Source organism: Falco punctatus, assembly GCF_963210335.1.
Source record: "Falco punctatus genome assembly, chromosome: 7".
NCBI classification, from domain to species: domain Eukaryota; kingdom Metazoa; phylum Chordata; class Aves; order Falconiformes; family Falconidae; genus Falco; species Falco punctatus.
In genome coordinates, this window is record NC_137587.1 from 32,675,081 (window position 1) to 32,692,503 (window position 17,423).

At 45.0% G+C, this 17,423-nt stretch overlaps 1 protein-coding gene and 1 long non-coding RNA gene across 6 annotated transcripts in view; one reads left to right on the forward strand and one right to left on the reverse strand.

Moving 5' to 3' along the window:
* Positions 1 to 17,403, reverse strand: part of SYNE3 (spectrin repeat containing nuclear envelope family member 3) — an 89,002-nt gene extending 71,599 nt beyond the window's left edge. The window contains exon 1 of one of the 5 annotated variants that reach the window (XM_080396254.1): positions 16,194 to 17,403. The gene's annotated coding sequence lies outside the window, so the exon portion shown is untranslated. Of the gene's footprint in view, positions 1 to 25; positions 174 to 508; positions 645 to 16,193 lie in introns of those variants that run through there. The other 4 variants (XM_080396253.1, XM_080396251.1, XM_080396255.1 and 1 more) reach the window with 4 other exon arrangements.
* On the forward strand, positions 6,136 to 15,556 carry LOC308067432. Its single transcript, XR_013929597.1, has 2 exons — positions 6,136 to 9,532; positions 11,289 to 15,556. It is a non-coding gene; the product is annotated as an uncharacterized lncRNA (long non-coding RNA).
* Positions 17,404 to 17,423: the final 20 nt, after the last annotated feature.

A 17,423-nucleotide genomic window follows, 5' to 3' on the forward strand; every position in this document is an offset into this window, starting at 1 on the left:
ATCGGTACGTAGGGAGCTCCCATACCGCCCGGGGATCGGCGCTGCCTCCGCTCCTGCTCCGCGGCTCCGGCTGTGCCCGACGCAACCGCTCCCCGCAGGGCAGCCCGCAGGCGTGCGGCGGGGCGGCCCGCTCGGGGACACGGCAAGGCGCGGGCCGGGGCCGGGCGCCCGCTGCCTGGGCGGCTTTTCACCCCGCCGCGCCGGTCCCGGGGACGGGCGGTGCGGGCCGGGGCGGGGGGGGCAGCGCCGAGCAACAGGAGGCGGGTCTGGGCGCCGGGCGGGCTGTCAGTGAGCCCAGCCGAGCCGAGCCTGCGCTGCGCCGCCCGCCCGTCCGCCCGCCCGCCCGCCTGTCCTCCCTCCCTCCCCGGCGGGACAGGACGGGACGGGACAGGACGCCGCAGTCCCAAGGCGCCGCCGCCTCACCGTTATTGCCCCCCAGCTTCCCCAGCACCGGCAACAGGCCCCGAGCGGCGCCCCCGGCAGCGCTGTAGGCCCGCGCCCCACTCACCGCCGCCGGCGTGTCCCCCGCGGGCAGTCCGAGGGGCCGCGGGTCTCTGTGCCCCCTGCGCTGTCGCCGCCGCTCGCTCGGGCGTTCACCCACCCTCGGCGGGGCTGCCTAGCAACGGCCCCGCGGCTCCGGGGGCTGCGCGGAGGGCCCGCCCTCGCCGCCGCGGCCCGGCCCGGCGGGCGGTGTTATGTAACCCGCGCCGCGGCCGGCGCCGTCCCGCCCTGCGAGGAGCCGCCGTGAGAGGAGCCCCACTGCGGGGCCGCCGCGTCCCGTCCCTGCCCGGGAGCTGGGGCCGGGCCGGGCCGGCCGGCGGGGCGGCCCCGGCCGCTGCAGGCTGTCCTTGCGCGGCGGCCGGCGGGTGGCCACGGGCACCGGGTGGGCACCAGCCCTCTGCCAGTAAAACGCGCTGGGAGAGCAGGAGCCGAGTGTTCCCGGGCATGTTCCTTAACGTTCCTGTGTAACGCCCAGAACGCGGGGCGCAGCTGCATTTCAGCCGTTGTACGCCAGTGAAAGGGCCCCAGCTCATCCAGTTAGTACGAACGGGAATTCATTCGGATGCATGGAGTGTTGTAACTGACATTTTTGGCGAAAAAAATAAACTAAAACCCACTAAGAACTTCGGAAACAAAACCCATTTCTACTGTAGCCTGATTCAGCCAATTCTTTCCTCTGTAACCAATCCAAGCAAAAAGTCTACAAATACTCCCGTTATTGTGGAAAAATCGGTTGGAAGCAAAAGCAGCAGCAGCGGCGGTGTGTTGCCAGCCACAGCATCGGTTCTGCTGCCCAGTGAGAGAAGCCAGAGCTGTCAACATCTTGTGCTCCATCTGTGGCATCAGAAAGTTATAATCACAGGAAAGCCATTGCGCTGAGCCACGGGGAGGGAAGGAGGAAAGCACAAACAGCTTCTTCGTAATTGAATAGTAATATAACGTAAACAAACTGAATGAGCATGTGAAGAAGTCTATTTCAAAAGGCGCAAAAACTTCCTCTTTGGCATAGGTTATATTGCTGCCCTCTGCTGCTGGGAACTCGTGCGGTTCATCTGCCTAACGAGCAGAAAAACAGACTATTTGTGATAAAAGTCTCTGACCACACATAATAGCACCGCAGCCAAGAGTCCCTGAGATATGTAGCTCAGAAGTGAAGAGAGGGTGAGCTGCCGGTGCCTGCCAGCGGCCGGGGATGACAGCTCTTCACCTTCTGATGGTGGCTGGGGTGGGTGGTTGGGCTGGTTACACGCGTGTCAGGCTCCATCAGCCCGGGGAGCCTCCATGGGCTCACTCCTGCCTGCAGCCACGTATTTGAGGTGATCTGCCATTCATGTGCCAACACAGCCTTCACTGGAATAGCTCTGTACTTAAATTGCTCCCAAACCATCAGGAATCGCCATCCCTCACCAGCAGTGGAAAAGGAAAACAGAAATTTTGTCTTAACTTAATTGCAAAGAGTGTACTTTTATAGTTCGTTCTGACCTTGAAGTTCTAAATGCCCACGGTGGGTCCTGTAGTGGCACAGTCTGGGGTGAGTGTGACCTTCTAAGTTGTCAATGAGAGGGAAACTGAACGCTGTAAACTCCCTCTGTTTGTGGACAAGCCTATCATCTAACTTGGAAAATCTCACTTATTTAATACCATGTTTTGCCAGACTATTTACTTGGAACAAAGTTTATATCACCAGCGTGTAAAACTGAATATATGCCTACACAACTGCTCTTGCCCCATAATAATTCAGAGCTGATTATCTCTTAATGACCCTTGGAATAGTGTGAGGAACTGGATACAACCCAAAAGGGTTGGACTCCAAAGGACAGAATAGGTAGATGATAGAGAATAGAAAATCTCATCTTTGAATTTGTGTTGGGGAAAACTGGCTCAATCATCATAAGCAGCCCCCACTGGCAGCGATTAATTCCCTGTGTTATGAAATCACCCCCTAGGAAACTGCTTTGTACACCTAGACCTTTTAAGGCCAAAATAAAAACAGCCCCTTGTGTTCAGAAAGCTTGCTCGTGTTGGACAATGCATCACTATCTAAAAACTGCTTGCACAAAATTCCTCTTCTGCGTCTCCCTATGTGGAGGCTTTCATGGCTCTGATTTTACTACCTCAAAAAGCTTCGTACATGCTGAGTTAGAAAAAACAATATACACAGGCAAACAGCCAGTATTAAGTCAATGAGCATTCAGTGCATTACCCAAACAATATAAAGCTACCCACACACCACACCTAAACAACAGAGGAGAAGTTAGAATGACTGCAAGCAGTGTGGAAGGGTGGAGGAACTTCTGAAAAGGAAAGAACAGCAGCTCTAGCTCTTTCCTTGGAAGAAAGGAATGTATTTTTAGAAGCAGTGGGCTCAGTCTCTAAACCAAACCACGAGTATTTGTCAGTGAATACACAGCATTTTCAGATGCTTCCTGTGATGAGCAGAATACCCCAGAGACCAGGTGGAAATCACCACATACTGCAAAAGTAACAATGGTGTTGGCATGGTTTACTCCACAGGAGGACTTGCACGACATCTTAGGGCAACAGAGCAGCACTTACAATGCTGCAGGCTAGCTGCTCTCTTATTAGTGTAACACGCCTATTTATTCATGCTCCTAACTGATGACAAACAAGTACTACAAGATATTAAGATGCTTCCCTTTATGTTTGCTTACGTACAGCAATGTAAAATTGTTATGCAAATAACGAGTCAAATGGCAGTCTTGGGGTGGGAGGATCTGCATTTGCTGACAGAGTAACATTTGCCTGCAACATGCCATATGTCTTTGGCATGACAGGTTTCAACATTGTGCTTCTCAGGGTTTGTTTGGTGGTGTTTTACAGCTACCAGAAGCTGCACATTGCTTGACAGAAAGCTTTTGTGGGTGACGGTGACAGTTGCTACAGAAGATCTCCCTCCCCCGTTGGTGAGGAACCAAGAGCCATAAACTCTTAACTGCTAATGGCACAACAGCCCATCTTCAGGAGCACTCGGGCAAGGAGCACAGCAGTAAACCAGGCTAACTTCCTGTCCTGTACTCATGTGGAGATCATCCAGACTTAACCCAGCATTTCACATTCTCTGTGCTGCATATTTTGGAATTTAATTTTTGTCTATTTCAGTTCCATGTCCTGAGCACAGACTGACTACCTCTGCAGGAAAGTGCAGCTTTGTGCTACAGCATCAGTTCTCACACACCTGGATCAAATACTCTCCCATAGTTAAGCACTTACTGCTCACCAGAGTTCCAGCTCATGGGCAGACTTGGATATTTCAAGTACACATGAAATTTAAGCACAGATTCTACAAGACAGATTCCAAATTAATTGGTTTTTTGATTTCTCGTGCAAGTATACTTCCATGTAAACAGAAAAGTAATAGTTAGTGCCCCTTATTCATTAGGTTTTAAATTTGGAATTTTAGCTCAGACTGAAGTTAGCAACTACCACAGAAGACTGCAGTCAAATGAAGTTTGCATAATGTTAAATACAGGAGCTGTTAACAACATCCATTAAATCAACTGTTGTAAACCAAGCCCTTTACGCCCATATACCCTTCGGAGAATAGGAGCCTTCAGCACACAGGGTATTTAAATCTGGACTTACTACTCCCAATATCGCCCCCAGAACTGCAGTAAGCGGATGCAATTAGGAACAAAGGAAACTTGTTTCAAGTTTTCTATTAGGTGCAAGATACTGCCAAAGAAGCCTCAGATCTCTGCAGCTTCTGCAACTGATAGAAGCAAGCCTAACAGTGAGAAGTATGCAGGAGCAAGGTTAGAAGACAAAAACCAACACAAGTCCACTGAATTTAAAGAGAGTAAAGCCAGTATAAACCAGCTGAGGCACTGCTTCAGGGGAATGTGAAGCTCAAGGGCAGCCTTAGCTGCGGAGACCACAAAACGGTGGAGTCCAAGATCCTTAGGGCAGCGAGGAGGGTGCACTGCAAGCTTGCTACCCTGGACATCAGGAGAGCAGACTTTGGCCTCTTAGGGATCTACTTGCTAGAGTACCACGGGATAGAGCCCTGGAGGGAAGAGGAGCCCAAGAAAGCTGGTTAATATTCAAGCATCCTCCAAGCTTGGGAGTGATTCATCCCAACAAAGATTAAGTTGGACAAAAAAAGCCAGGATGCCTACGTGGATGAAAAGGAGCTGTTGCACAAAATAAAACACAAAAAAGAAGCCTACAGAGGGTGGAAGGAAGGACAGGTAGCCTGGGAAGAATACCAAGGAACTGTCTGCGCAGCCAGGGATCAGGTTAGGAAAGCTAAAGCCCTGACAGAATTAAATCTGGCCAGGGACATCAAGAGCAACAAAAAAAGCTTCTATAGGTACATATGTTTTAAAAGAAAGACTAGGGAAAACATGGGCCCTCTCCAGAAGGAAATGGGAGACCTGGTTACTTGGGATATAGAGAAAGCTGAGGTACTCAATGACTTTTTCACCTCAATCTTACTGGCAAGTGCTCCAGCCACATGGCCCATGTCACAGAAGACAAAGGCAGGGACTGGGAGAACAAAGAACCGCCCACTACAGATCAGGTCTGAGATCATCTAAGGAACCTGAAGGTGCACAAGTCCACGGGACCTGATGAAATTCATCCATAGGTCCCAAGGGAACTGGTGGATGAAGTGGCTAAGACAGTATCTGTCATATTTGAGAAGTTGAGGCAGTTCGGTGAAATCCCCACTGACTGGAACATGGGAAACAATCCCTGTTTTTAAAAAGGGAAATAAGGAAGACCCAGGAAACTACAGGCTGGCCAGTCTCACCTCTGTGCCTGGCAAGATCACAAAGCAGATCCTCCTGGAAATCATGCTAAGGCACATAGAAAATTAGGAGGTGATTGGTGACAGCCAACATAGCTTCAATAAGGGAAAGCTGTGCCTGGAAAACATGGTGGCCTTCTATGATGGGGTTACGGTGCTGACGGATCAGGGAAGAGCGACTGACATCATCTACCTGGACTCATGCAAAGCTTTTGACGCTGTCTGGCATAACATCCTTATCTCTAAACTGGAGAGGCATGGATTTGATGGGTGGACCACTCAGTGAATAAGAAATTGGCTGGATAGTCACACTTAAAGAGTTGTGGTCAGCAGATCAATACTCAAGTGGAGACCAGTGATGAGTGGTGTTCTTCAGGCATCCATACCACACTGGGACCCATGCTGTTCAACCCCTCTGCTGGCAACATGGACAGTGGGATCAAGTGCACCCTCAGCAAGTTTGCCGATGACACCGAGCTGTGTGGTGCCGTTGATGCGCTGGAGGGAAGGGATGCCATCCAGAGGGACCTTGACACACTGGAGAGGTGGGCCTGTGCAAACCTCATTAAGTTCAACAGGCCAAGTGCAAGGTCCTGTACCTGAGTCAGGGCAACCTCCAGTATCAATACAGGGTAGGCAAAGAATGGATTGGGAACAGCCCGGAGGAGAAGGACTTGGGGGTGCTGGTAGACAAAAGAGCTCAACACAGCCTGACAACGTGCTCTTGCAGCACAGAAAGCCAATTGAATCCTGGGCTGCATCGAAAAAAGCATGACCAACAGGCCTTCCCCTCTACTCCGCTCTCATGAGACCACACCTGGAGTACGAGTACTGCATGCAGCTCTAGAGCCTCCAACATAAGGAGGGCCATAAAGATGAGAGAGGGCTAGGGCATCTCTCCTATAAAGACAGGCTGAGAGAGTTGGGATTGTTCAGACTGGAGAGGAGAAGGCTCCAGGGAGACCTTCTAGCAGCTTTCCAGTACCTAAAGGGGGCCTGCAAGAAAGCTAGAGAGGGACCTTTTACAAGGGCATGTAGCAACAGGACAAGGGGGAAATGGCTTTACACTAAAAGAAGGTGGACTTAGATCAACTATTAGGAAGAAATTATCTAGATTTAGATTAGGTATTAGGAAGAAATTCTTTACTGAGGGTGGCAAGACACTGGCACAGGCTGCCCAGAGAAGCTGTGGGTGCCCCATCCCTGGCAGTGTTCAAGGCCAGGCTGGATGGGGCTTTGAGCAACCTGGTCTAGTGGAGGGTGTCGCTGCTCACAGCAAGGGGGTTGGAACTGGATGACCTTTAAGGTTCCTTCCAACTCAAACCATTCTATGATTTATTGATGAGCAAAACAGACTGCAGCACAGGCACCAGATATATCAGGATTCTTCATACAAACACCATTTGCTTGAATTATACCATTTTATTTGGAACATATGCTGTAAAGGAACAGCTGTCACTGATGATACTGGAGTCCCCCAGCACTATCAAAACATTCATAACATTCACTGTCCATGTTGATATCAAACAATGTTTGTCTTGAGAACAAAGAGCATCATTATTTCTTCTACCTATTTTCTTCGCAGGTTTTCACAGGTTCTGGTCTTGTTTGATTTCAGCCTGGTACCTACACATCCTTAACAGTCTGAAAACACTCAAAAGTTTTTTTGTCTCTAAATATAAGCAGCAACACTCAATGCCCAAAAGAGTACACTGAGGTGTTAAAAACTGATAAAGGATCAGACTGGAACTTTGAAGGCAATATCACTTCACAGCTAGTAAACAGAAAAACAAGTGTATAATTACCTTTTTCTATTAACTACACTGTTGCAGTTTTTCTGATGCATCTGCAGTAGTAAAAGTCCTTATGTTTGCTTTATTAAAAGGAAGCTTCTATGGGGGGGAAAAATTAAGACTGAATACCAATATAATTTTGTGTCTAAAAATATACTCAAGCAAAAGTGTCAGGCAGAGAACAACTGAACATAGACCAAGTCAGAGGCACAGATGAGGTAGAGTGACACCCCAAGACACAGCTCTCTTTGCCCCAAGGAGCATCTTCACTAGCCAGTTATCATGTCCCACAGCTTCCTCTGGGTTCCCATCCCCCAGGGCAACTTAAGGTTTTTTTCTGCAAGTTGTCTTCAACATTTAGGCATCAGCAAGTTTAGCAGCTATGCAGCAAACAGTTTCTAACTTGTCTACCTTTTGCAACCAGAACAAAACATTGAATTTACTTTGTTTCTTTGAGAAATCTCCACTGCTTTCAGCTACCTTTTTTACAATGTATTTTAAAGCACACACTTCCGCATAGCACTCTTTTCCCGTGTCTTTACAGTCCTCAGTGACATGTTAGGAAGATAACATGGAAATAGGAGGCTGCAAACTGCAGGAGGGTATAAAAGTATATTTGAGAAAAGAGACAGAGAGGAAAGGGGGGATAAGATAATTGTTTCTCCACTTGTAAATGAACAAGCCTGCTTATATGACATTTCTCCCTCCAGATAAGACAGTGGGATTGCTGAGGCTTGTGCAGTTTGGAGGACTGCACTTACAAGCACACACTACTTGTGAATCCCATGCAAGCCTACGAAGACATGAAAGATAGTCTAAAAATCAAACTATAGCTGGTATATTAAATCTGGAAACCATTTCTTACCTATAAATCTTCATATTATTAATATTAAATCAGATTCTTGTAGATGAAAATTAATTAAAGAACATAGACTTGACATCCATGGTAAACTGGTATAGGAATAAAGACAAGTCCAACTGTGTCCCCACATTTTGAAATGAAAGATAATATCTGTTTTGCATGTGTTTTATATACTATTTAAACATGGTGTGTGTGGGGGGGGAGGGAATCAATACTCATCCACTTTAACTAAGTGTATGAAATTAATTAGGTTGATTAATAATCCTACATATAAATAGCATTTTTAAACTCAAAACAGCAGTTGAAGAAGATTCAGATTTTATGCAGTTATTGATTTGTGCTGTGAACTCTGCAGACCAAAAAGGTTTACTGACTGTATTTGCAGAGGCACCCAGAGACCTCCCAACTGCAGACAGACAGGGAGTTCACTAGGGAGTCTGCATGTGCCCACAGAAAAAGGCTAAATTTTCTGGAGCAGCAACAATCTAGCCATACCAGAAAGCAGATGAGGGAAGGGTTATGCTGATTTCCACTTTGAGAGTGTGAAGGAAGCAGCAACAAAGTGGAAGGTTGTATGCTTAAGAGTATGCAGTGCTAGCTTTTCATAGAATCACAGAATAACTGAGGTTGGAAAAGACCTTTAAGATACAGTCCAGCTGCTAACCAGAGACTGCCGAGTCTACCACCAAAGCGTGCCTCTAAGCACACATCTGCATGTTTTTTGAACACTTCCAGGGATGTTGGTTGCATCTAGTCTTTTAAGGGATAGGAAAAGACATGCTACAAAAAAACAGCTCTTGTATACCAGTGTTTAAAAGACCATAGAACTAAACTTTCCTCCTTCCATGGCAGGTGGACCTTCAATCATTTGCCACAGTAGTCCCGCGTGAAACTACAAAAGGGCAGATCAACTTCCTCCAATCGAGTGCCTCAAACTAAAGTACAGTGACAGAAAAGAGCTGCTAAGATGTACCTTTGTCTCCCCATGCCTCCCAGGACTAGCAACAATTGAAAAATCAGTATCTTAACAAGTCTCTGGACAAAAAGCAGAAGGGCTACTGATGGGGAAAGGAATCCAAGGATGATTCAGTGTTAAGCACCCCCCACTGTCACCAGAAAAGTGATTATTCTAAAACTCAGAGCTTTTCCCCAGTCTTTTGTTCACAGGGTGCAAATGCTTTTGTTTTAAATGAAGTCAAGCTGATTATTAAACAGGCCTTTGTACAAGTCCAACAGATACTACAAGTAAATGGCACACAACTTGCCAGTATAAGGTCTTTATCCTGCAAGTTGCTAGCAATGTCCATGGAGACTGCTGAACAATCTCAGCTGCCACGTACATCAGCAAGGGAGGAAAGCTACTATGAACTTCAGAGCACTGCAGCATTGAAACTTTAAGTTATTTTCTTGCAATTCAGTTGTCAAAGGTAAACATTAAAATTACAAAGAGCTTCCATGCAATTATTTAATGCAAATTTAGGAAAAGTGCATGTGCTGCTTGTATTTGTGGGAAAGCTGCCTATTCTGTGAAAGAACTGCTTGCCCTCTAGAAGTGCAAGTAAATGGTAGCAACCACCACCAAACCAACCTGTATGTCTGTGTCCTGCAGTTACAAGCATTAAAAACTCTGTGTGCGCACAGTCAGAAGCGAGAAAATCACAGTATCTATATGGGGTATTTGGCAGCGCTCTCTCAGTTAGCTCCCCTGTTCTTCGAACAGTCAGATTTTAAAGAGATACAGGTCTTAATAGTACAAAAAAAGGACAGGAAGAAAATACTTTACAATATCAACCCCCCCTCAACTTCTCTCCTCTTTATATCGGTATTTCTAGCTTTACAAGTTTTTGGTTTTAAGTGTAGCAATCTAAAAATTCAAGTATTCCGGCCTCCCCTTTAAGCATTTGTATTTTTACCTCCCACAAGAGATACATTGGCTCTGTTCTCAAGCTTTCAGCCCATATATTACAAATGCAAGTATGTCAACACCCCCAGTCCTTCTCCTCATTTTAAGTTTTTGTTAGCCTTTCAGTCTAATTTTATTTACACCACATAAAAACTCCTCTGAAAACCAAGCAATCCAAAATATTCCCACTGTATTCACAGACATTTTTTCAGAACACTCGACATACAGGAGCTCACAATTTACCTGCAACATCAGTATCTGTGGTTTGCAGGCAGGGATTTAAGATACAGAAGTTCATAGTACCCATTGATTTCAGGAACCCAATTTAAGACACCTAACTTTTCACAATAGTTTTTTTAATACTTCATATTTTCTGACTTCACATCGTCATTGCTTCATTGATTCCAGTTACAATTGCAAGGGCTGAGAACTTTTCCAAGTCACCCTTCAAACACCAAGCAGTGAGCACTGTCGAGGACTGCACTTGGAACAATTTTCCAGACTTCCTTCCATAGCAGACTGAAATAACATCCATCTAAGGAGGACATATTAAAGGCTTTGATACCATCCTCCTGCAAGCACCCTTCCTTTGTTTGAACCTCAGGGTAGACCAAGAAATCTATGCCTATGCATTGAACATGTACGTTTTCTGGGGAAAAAGATGTCATAAAAACTTTGGTTTCACCTCCTATGCACATGATTTTGAAAGTTGTCCAGCTTAACTCTAACATTTGAGTGTTCTACTTTGCAACTATAAGAGCATTCCTTTAACAACCTGCATCCACGTTTGTTTCCTTAGAAGCCAATCAATAAAAACAACGCAGATTCACATTGATCCTTGCACAAACCACCTTGGATCAGAACGCAACTGGTAACTTGTTGTAGGAAGTGACTGAAAGATCAGAAGCTGGTTGCTCATCACCATAGACAGGGTGGTCACTAAGATGAGCAGTGGCACAAGAAAGCTGAGACATGCTGCCACTAGATTCTCACTTAAAAGATCTGAGGTTTCATTTCCATGCTCTTTTTGCATGTACCGCTCAATTGCAGCAGACTTTTTTTAAAAAAACCCAAACTGTTCTATTTATAATTTTATTCAGCGCTGCTTTAGCCGTTTCTGCTGTCTGTGCCATCAGACCTAGTTGCTACAGCCTCACCCATATTCCTAGTCACTCCGATTCCCTCTCCCCTCCATACTCCCCATTTCAAGTGTTCCATGTTAGGTTACACATCTGGTCTGAGAATCTCCCTTCTCTGAAGGGACAGAAACAATCACTGCAATAGGCTTGGAGAGACTACACTGTCCCATCCACCTCTAGAAGCAACTGGTGCAGCTGTCTGTACCATTCCCCTCTGGAAGCAGAGTCCCAGCTTCTCACACCTTTGTGCACCCTCTCCTTACTTTCACTACTGGAAACTGACTCCAACGCAGCCCACAAAAGTTCGGAAATACAAGGACAGTATCACATACAGTGGGGAAAAAAAAAACAACATACTTTCAGCTCAATTTAGTTTGTAGACAAATAGGAGTTTCAGAACCTCTTACCAGAGCCACACGCGGGAAGATTTCCACGCACACTGCTATCAAAGATCAGTTCTTAGTAAAGTTTCAAGCCCTCAAATTCCACACCACAGCTGCCTCATTCAAATTCAAGTTCTCTTTAGTATAGCATAAACTATTGCACAAGTTCTGTGGGAGAATTTAATCAAAATGAACTCCAGCTGGCATAAAAACTTGAAAGCTTCAATCCATATGAAAAGATGTAAGCAACTGAGATGAAGGTCATTTTATTCTGTACAAGACTATGTAATAGAGGACTAGGAACATCTTTTTACAACAAATACAACTGATTGCAGTAAGTAATTTTAGTTTAGCTACTCACTTAAGGTTTTTTTCATCCCTGATTTAAAATACCACTTCTGCATTTCTACAAGCACGTGGTATACAGCTGATTAATGTAAAAATGTGAGAGTAATTGAGAGCTTATTACATTTAAGATAATATTACATTAATAACACTAGCAACTGAAGACTAACATTTTAACAAAAAGCTTCCAGGCTCACCAGAGTTACTTCAATACAGGTTTATCAAACAAAGTTTAAGCAACAGCAATTCATTGGTTTAGGGTCACAGAATTGACTAGAAGACAGTTCTTTTTCAAAGGAACTTTATGACAACTTCAAAATGTCTTAAAACACGTACACGCATTCCTAGAAAAAACTGAAAGACTAAAGGGTGCATGATGAAAAAAATACAGTCTTTACTGAAATATTGTAGTACAAGTTTAAACATACCGAAGTTTTTTAAAAAAAACTTAGAATTAAGATTCTCCATAACAATTCAATCTACAAATACAGCAATGTGTGCAAAACTCTTGTAGGAGAAATATCTCATACAATTGAAACTCATGTGTGATGATACATGCATAGTACTATCTGTCTTCTGCAACAGAGGAGACCAAATAGCCAGCACTGTTCATTAAAGTTAGGGCAAGTTGATACATTTCTCAAAATGACAAGAAAAATACCTTACTGTAATTTAAAAAAAAAAAAAAAAAAAAAAAAAAGATAGGGGCATTCAAAAGTGCTGAACAAGAACAGATGCAATCACTCTCTGCAACAAGTATTCACCTACTACAGCCTGCCATTTTAGCAACCGAGGGATCATCATCTGCCAGACCTAACCTGTCAAAGCCCCCTCAAGAACACAAAATCCAGGCTAATCTGAGCTTTTCTTGACTCAATGCAACTGCATGTTCTTTAAAATGAGCTAAACCAACAAAAGCACTCCTGTCATTGTGGCTAATACACCGAGTACACCAGTAGAACTTAACTGGGGCACAAGAACCTTTCTTACAGGCACAGTGCCCTGGGGTTTTCCCTGCAGTTATGAAAAACCAGAAGACATTTCCAGCATTTTAAGTAAATCACACCATACCAAATTAAATACCCTGTTGACGCTGCACCGGTCAAAAGTGAATGCCCAGGAAGCAAAGAACAGGACATGCCTGTCATTATTGGATCAAGTCTTGAGGTATAGCAAACTAGGGACTGGGATTATAATGTTATCTTTATATTTAGCAGATCAATTTTTCTTCTTGAGTTTGCCCAGTGTTTTTTGAGCCCCATGAAAGATTCTGGGATTCCTAACTCCTGTGTTAGGTGAGAGGTATTCTCATTAGAGATAACATTTTTCAGCTCTGCATATAGAGTTAGATGTACATAAAATTATGCTTCCCCAGTAATACTGGAAGACTCAAGCACCATTACCACCTGCAAATAAGGAACAATGGTCTCACAGACTCTGGTCAGGCAGAATAGTTGCAAGATGCTTGCTCATCCCAAAGGATAACTATTCTTCTATTACAAAGGTCATACTACATGCCCTTGCCCCTGGACAGCATCACAATTCACAAAGCAGAGCGTTACTACAGAGGCATATTCTGAGATCAGTGTCATTAAGAAGAAGCAAGCTTGCGGTCCAAAGTGTCTCATTCGAAGGTCCACATTCAAGCTTGAACATGATCTTCAACTCTATTGGTTAAACGTGAGGCTCCAGCATCTGTCCTTTGATTATTAACAAGACCGCTCTGCCAAAGGCATCCTTACATAAACCAAGTCAAAAAAACTACCTTAGATCATGCAGAACACCCATCAGTATCAGTTAAACTGACTTGGGTAATTTCATATATATTCTTCGCCTTTGTCATTATGAAATTGACCGTTGTATTTTAAAGCCAACAAACACCCTTTCTGGAATAGGCTATAATTCCATAAATATTATCTAATTACCCATCTAGTTCAGAAACAAACTTGCTTGTAGGTCTCCAGTTTAGATCTAAAAACAGGAAGTTAGACGCAGCAGATTCCGAAATGTCAATTTCCAATGGGACCTGAGTTTCTACATCAGTAAAATCCCTATAACGCTCCTTCATTTCTGCTGTTTGTAGCACAACTTTTTCAAACTAGCACATCTTCAAAATAACCAGGAACTTTTAACAGATGTGTCTTCAGCATTCACAGTTTAGGCATCCCACACAGATTTTTACTGTGCAGTCCAAAACTGTAGGTACATTTTAAGCATTCTTAATGCTTTCAAAACTTCAGGATATGATGGTGCCAGATGTTGCCTTGATGATATGCTGAAATTATTCACCTGGTATGCAGAACAGCCGGAGCTCAAGCCACCTCACTAAAAAGCTTAAAGAGGCAATAAAACCACCTAAGCAGAGCTCAATTGTTAAGGCACAAGGGACTGCGTTTCCAGGCACTATCACAAGACAGAACACCACACATATCTGACTTGGACACAAAGAAGTGTCCTGTTCTGATAAGCTGAAGCGAGACTTTTCTTCTGATCTTTCTCACCAGCTAATTTAGCTCTCCGCTTCTTAGAAACAAACAAAACCACCCCCTCTCTCCTGACAGTATCATTTTTAGATATCTACTTTCTTGTGCACTGTAGAAGAACCTCAAACCACCAATTTGTAACTAGTAATTCTATTCAGCAGCAGAATGCCTTGAAATAATTAATCTGTGACTGAGTGTTAAACCCTGCAGTTTGAATAATGGTGCCTTTATTACTGTTTTCAAAATGAGGCGATAGGTCTTCTAACAGGAACATCAGCAAAATGTCAGGAGTCTTATGGAAATTCCATTAATATTTCTTCCAAACAGATGATTTAAAACATTATCTGGAAAATACAAGAAGTTTCACTTAGACTGATAGAAGACTGGAGCACACAACAAATAATTATCTCTTTGTTTCTAGAATGTTCTAATTGTTCTAAGTCTTATCAGTAGGGAAGTGTTTATCCACTAATAGAGTGCTGCTCCACTCTATTTGCCTAATCCAAAAGCATTTCACCATATTAAATATTAAGGTTAACGAAATGCTTTTTAATAATATATTATCTCACAGGTCAATCTCACAAAACTACAGTGAGTAACTACAAATTCAGGTACTTTTATTTAACCCAGTACACAGACTTCAGAGAAGCTTTCTAACATTTATAGCAGTTTTTCTGTGTTCAGCAGGTGTTACTTTATTTGCTAAACAATATCAAACTGCAAGATTGCTCTTACTGTTGATAGATCAATAATGACATGGGATAAGTCATTATCTCCGTGGCAACAGAATCGTAACTGTTAGAGGAATATTGCGCATGTTGCTGCTGGGACTCTTACAGGCATGCCTCGGCTTCCTCACGCAGGTGCTCTCTCTGCAAGCCTGGTATGCCCAGGGTACTAACAACCAAGGGCATCTCTTGGACTACAGAGGATTAAACTGCAACTGCGGTTACGTTATTCCAGAAAGAGCATATCCTCACAAGGGTTTATTACACTTCAGTTTGATGTCTGATTTCACTTAATATTTCCAACAAACCATCTCCTTGTAGAAACAGCTAGAATGGGATTTGGGAAGGCAAATATTCATATCCTAACTTTTTTTTTGAAAGACGACATTTAGTTGCCTTTAAGAATAGAAAGATATCTTTCTTTTTATTCCATTTTCATTTAATTCCCTTCTGACTCCCCAGCATCTTAAGTTGGCAGAAGGCTTTCTGCTAGATTAAATAACAATCAAGACCACTGGGAGTTAACACTTACTAAGCCTGTCTGTATATCGTACAAGTTCAACAAATAGAAAAACCTATTTTTGCTTTGCAGAATTTACTGGTTTTATCTAGCATGAACTATTTTTTATTTTTTTTTACATATTGCACAACCTTACACCACATTAATCATAAGATATATACCACAGAAAACAATAACTTTTCTGTGTCTTGATCAGCATAACTGTGCCTGGCTTGTAATGTTCTGTTGAAAACAAAAACATACTCACACAGAAAACACACAACGCTCATAGCAATACAACATGCGAACTTTGCTTTTAGATTCATAACTAAGTATTTCTTCATAAATAAATATACTTTCAAATACTGCGGCAACACTTGTTTTATTCATAACCTATTTACATTGGATGACAAACTGCAAGTTTGCCACAATTCCCTTTGGAATATGTTCTAATTAAATAAAAGGCAACAGAAATGATGCCTGAAGGTAGTTTTATAGAGAATGAAAAACAAGGTGTCACTCAAGCATCAGCCGGATTCCACAAATATCAAGAACTAGCAAACAGTCTTCCGAATGCTGAAGGCAAGCTGGTCTTGTTTGTAAAGTTCTCACATGAGCAGAACCAGGTGGAAAAAACCTTTTTCTTTAGAAACGCAACTAACAAATGGCCATTAATACACCAAAATTCCAGACGTTAAAGCTGCAGTGTAAATTAACACTCAGAAATACTCTTTTATTTGTCATTTGTGATAGAGTGTGGTTTAGTCAAAAAACTTGACTTCTACTTACAGGATGGACCTGACTGCTGCAGACCTCCATGCTCTGCTCGAAGTTCTTGGAAAGAATCCGGTGTCTGCCCAGGAGCTCCAAGTTGGCTGTACACACCACTGTTGCAGTACGTGTTCCGAGTTCAGCATTTCTCTGGCTGATGCTGGGCAGTTCTGCGTATCTTCCACCTTTTGCACATGCAGCCACCCAGCCCAACCTTGCTCCCACCTCCTCATCTTGCTGCCACCCCTGCCAGCTGCTCCAGTGACAGATCAAGCTGTGCAAAGCTACCGGTTGCTCGGCTCTTCTCTCCTAGCACTAAAGCAAAGCATGCAAACACCTGCTAGTTTCTCAGCGATATAAACAACCTGCTTCATTCCATTTTAAAAAAGCAACCAAAACCGAGCCAGTGAAGGCAAACAGGTCAGACACAGCCAAAGCTGCCAAGGAGACAGACTCATCCAGCACTGCCAGCTGCCTACGGTGACAAAAGGTGCCGACTCAACAGCGCTGCTCTTTTGAGGACACACTTCCACCGCTGCAAGTCGCACACCTGAGCACGCTGCCCCACCAGCAAGGTTCGCCCAGCACAGGCAGCCGACACACCAGCGCAGCCCGCCCCTTCACAGCCCTGTTCTCCCCGGGATTCGTTTGGGCGTTCAACACCGGTTTGACGCCCGGCTCGCCCCCGAGCCCCCACCGCAACTCCTCCCCCCCCGGCAGGCGGCGTCGGGCACATCCCCCGGCTTCTCCAGCCCGCCCCGCGCCGCTCCCCCGGCTCCGCTCAGCCCGCGCCGCTGCCGGGGCCTGCCCGCACGCCTGACCCGAGGGAAGCTGCTGAGCACGGCGACGGCCGCCCGGCGGGCCCCCCTACCGCGCCTCCCTCCCCTCCCTGCCGCCCCGCGGAACCGGCGGGGAGGACAGGGGGCCCGGGCGGCCCCACGGCGGGGAAGAGCGGCACAGCCATCCCGCCGCTGCGCATCAGGCAGGCAAAGGGCGGCTGAGGCGCGCCGAGCCCCGCCACCACGAGCAGCCGCTACCCGGAAGCGGAAGGAACTCAACGCTAACCACGCAGCCCCGGGGCGTCCCGAGCATAACACCGCACCGGGGAAGCCTGACCAATCGTAACCGCCGAGAGGGCGGGGATTAACCAGCCCATGTTAGATTGACGGGTGCTTCTCCCAATACAACATCAGAGGCGCCGTTCCCTCCGCATATAGGAAAGCTAGCCTCGGGGTTGCTGGGTGGGAT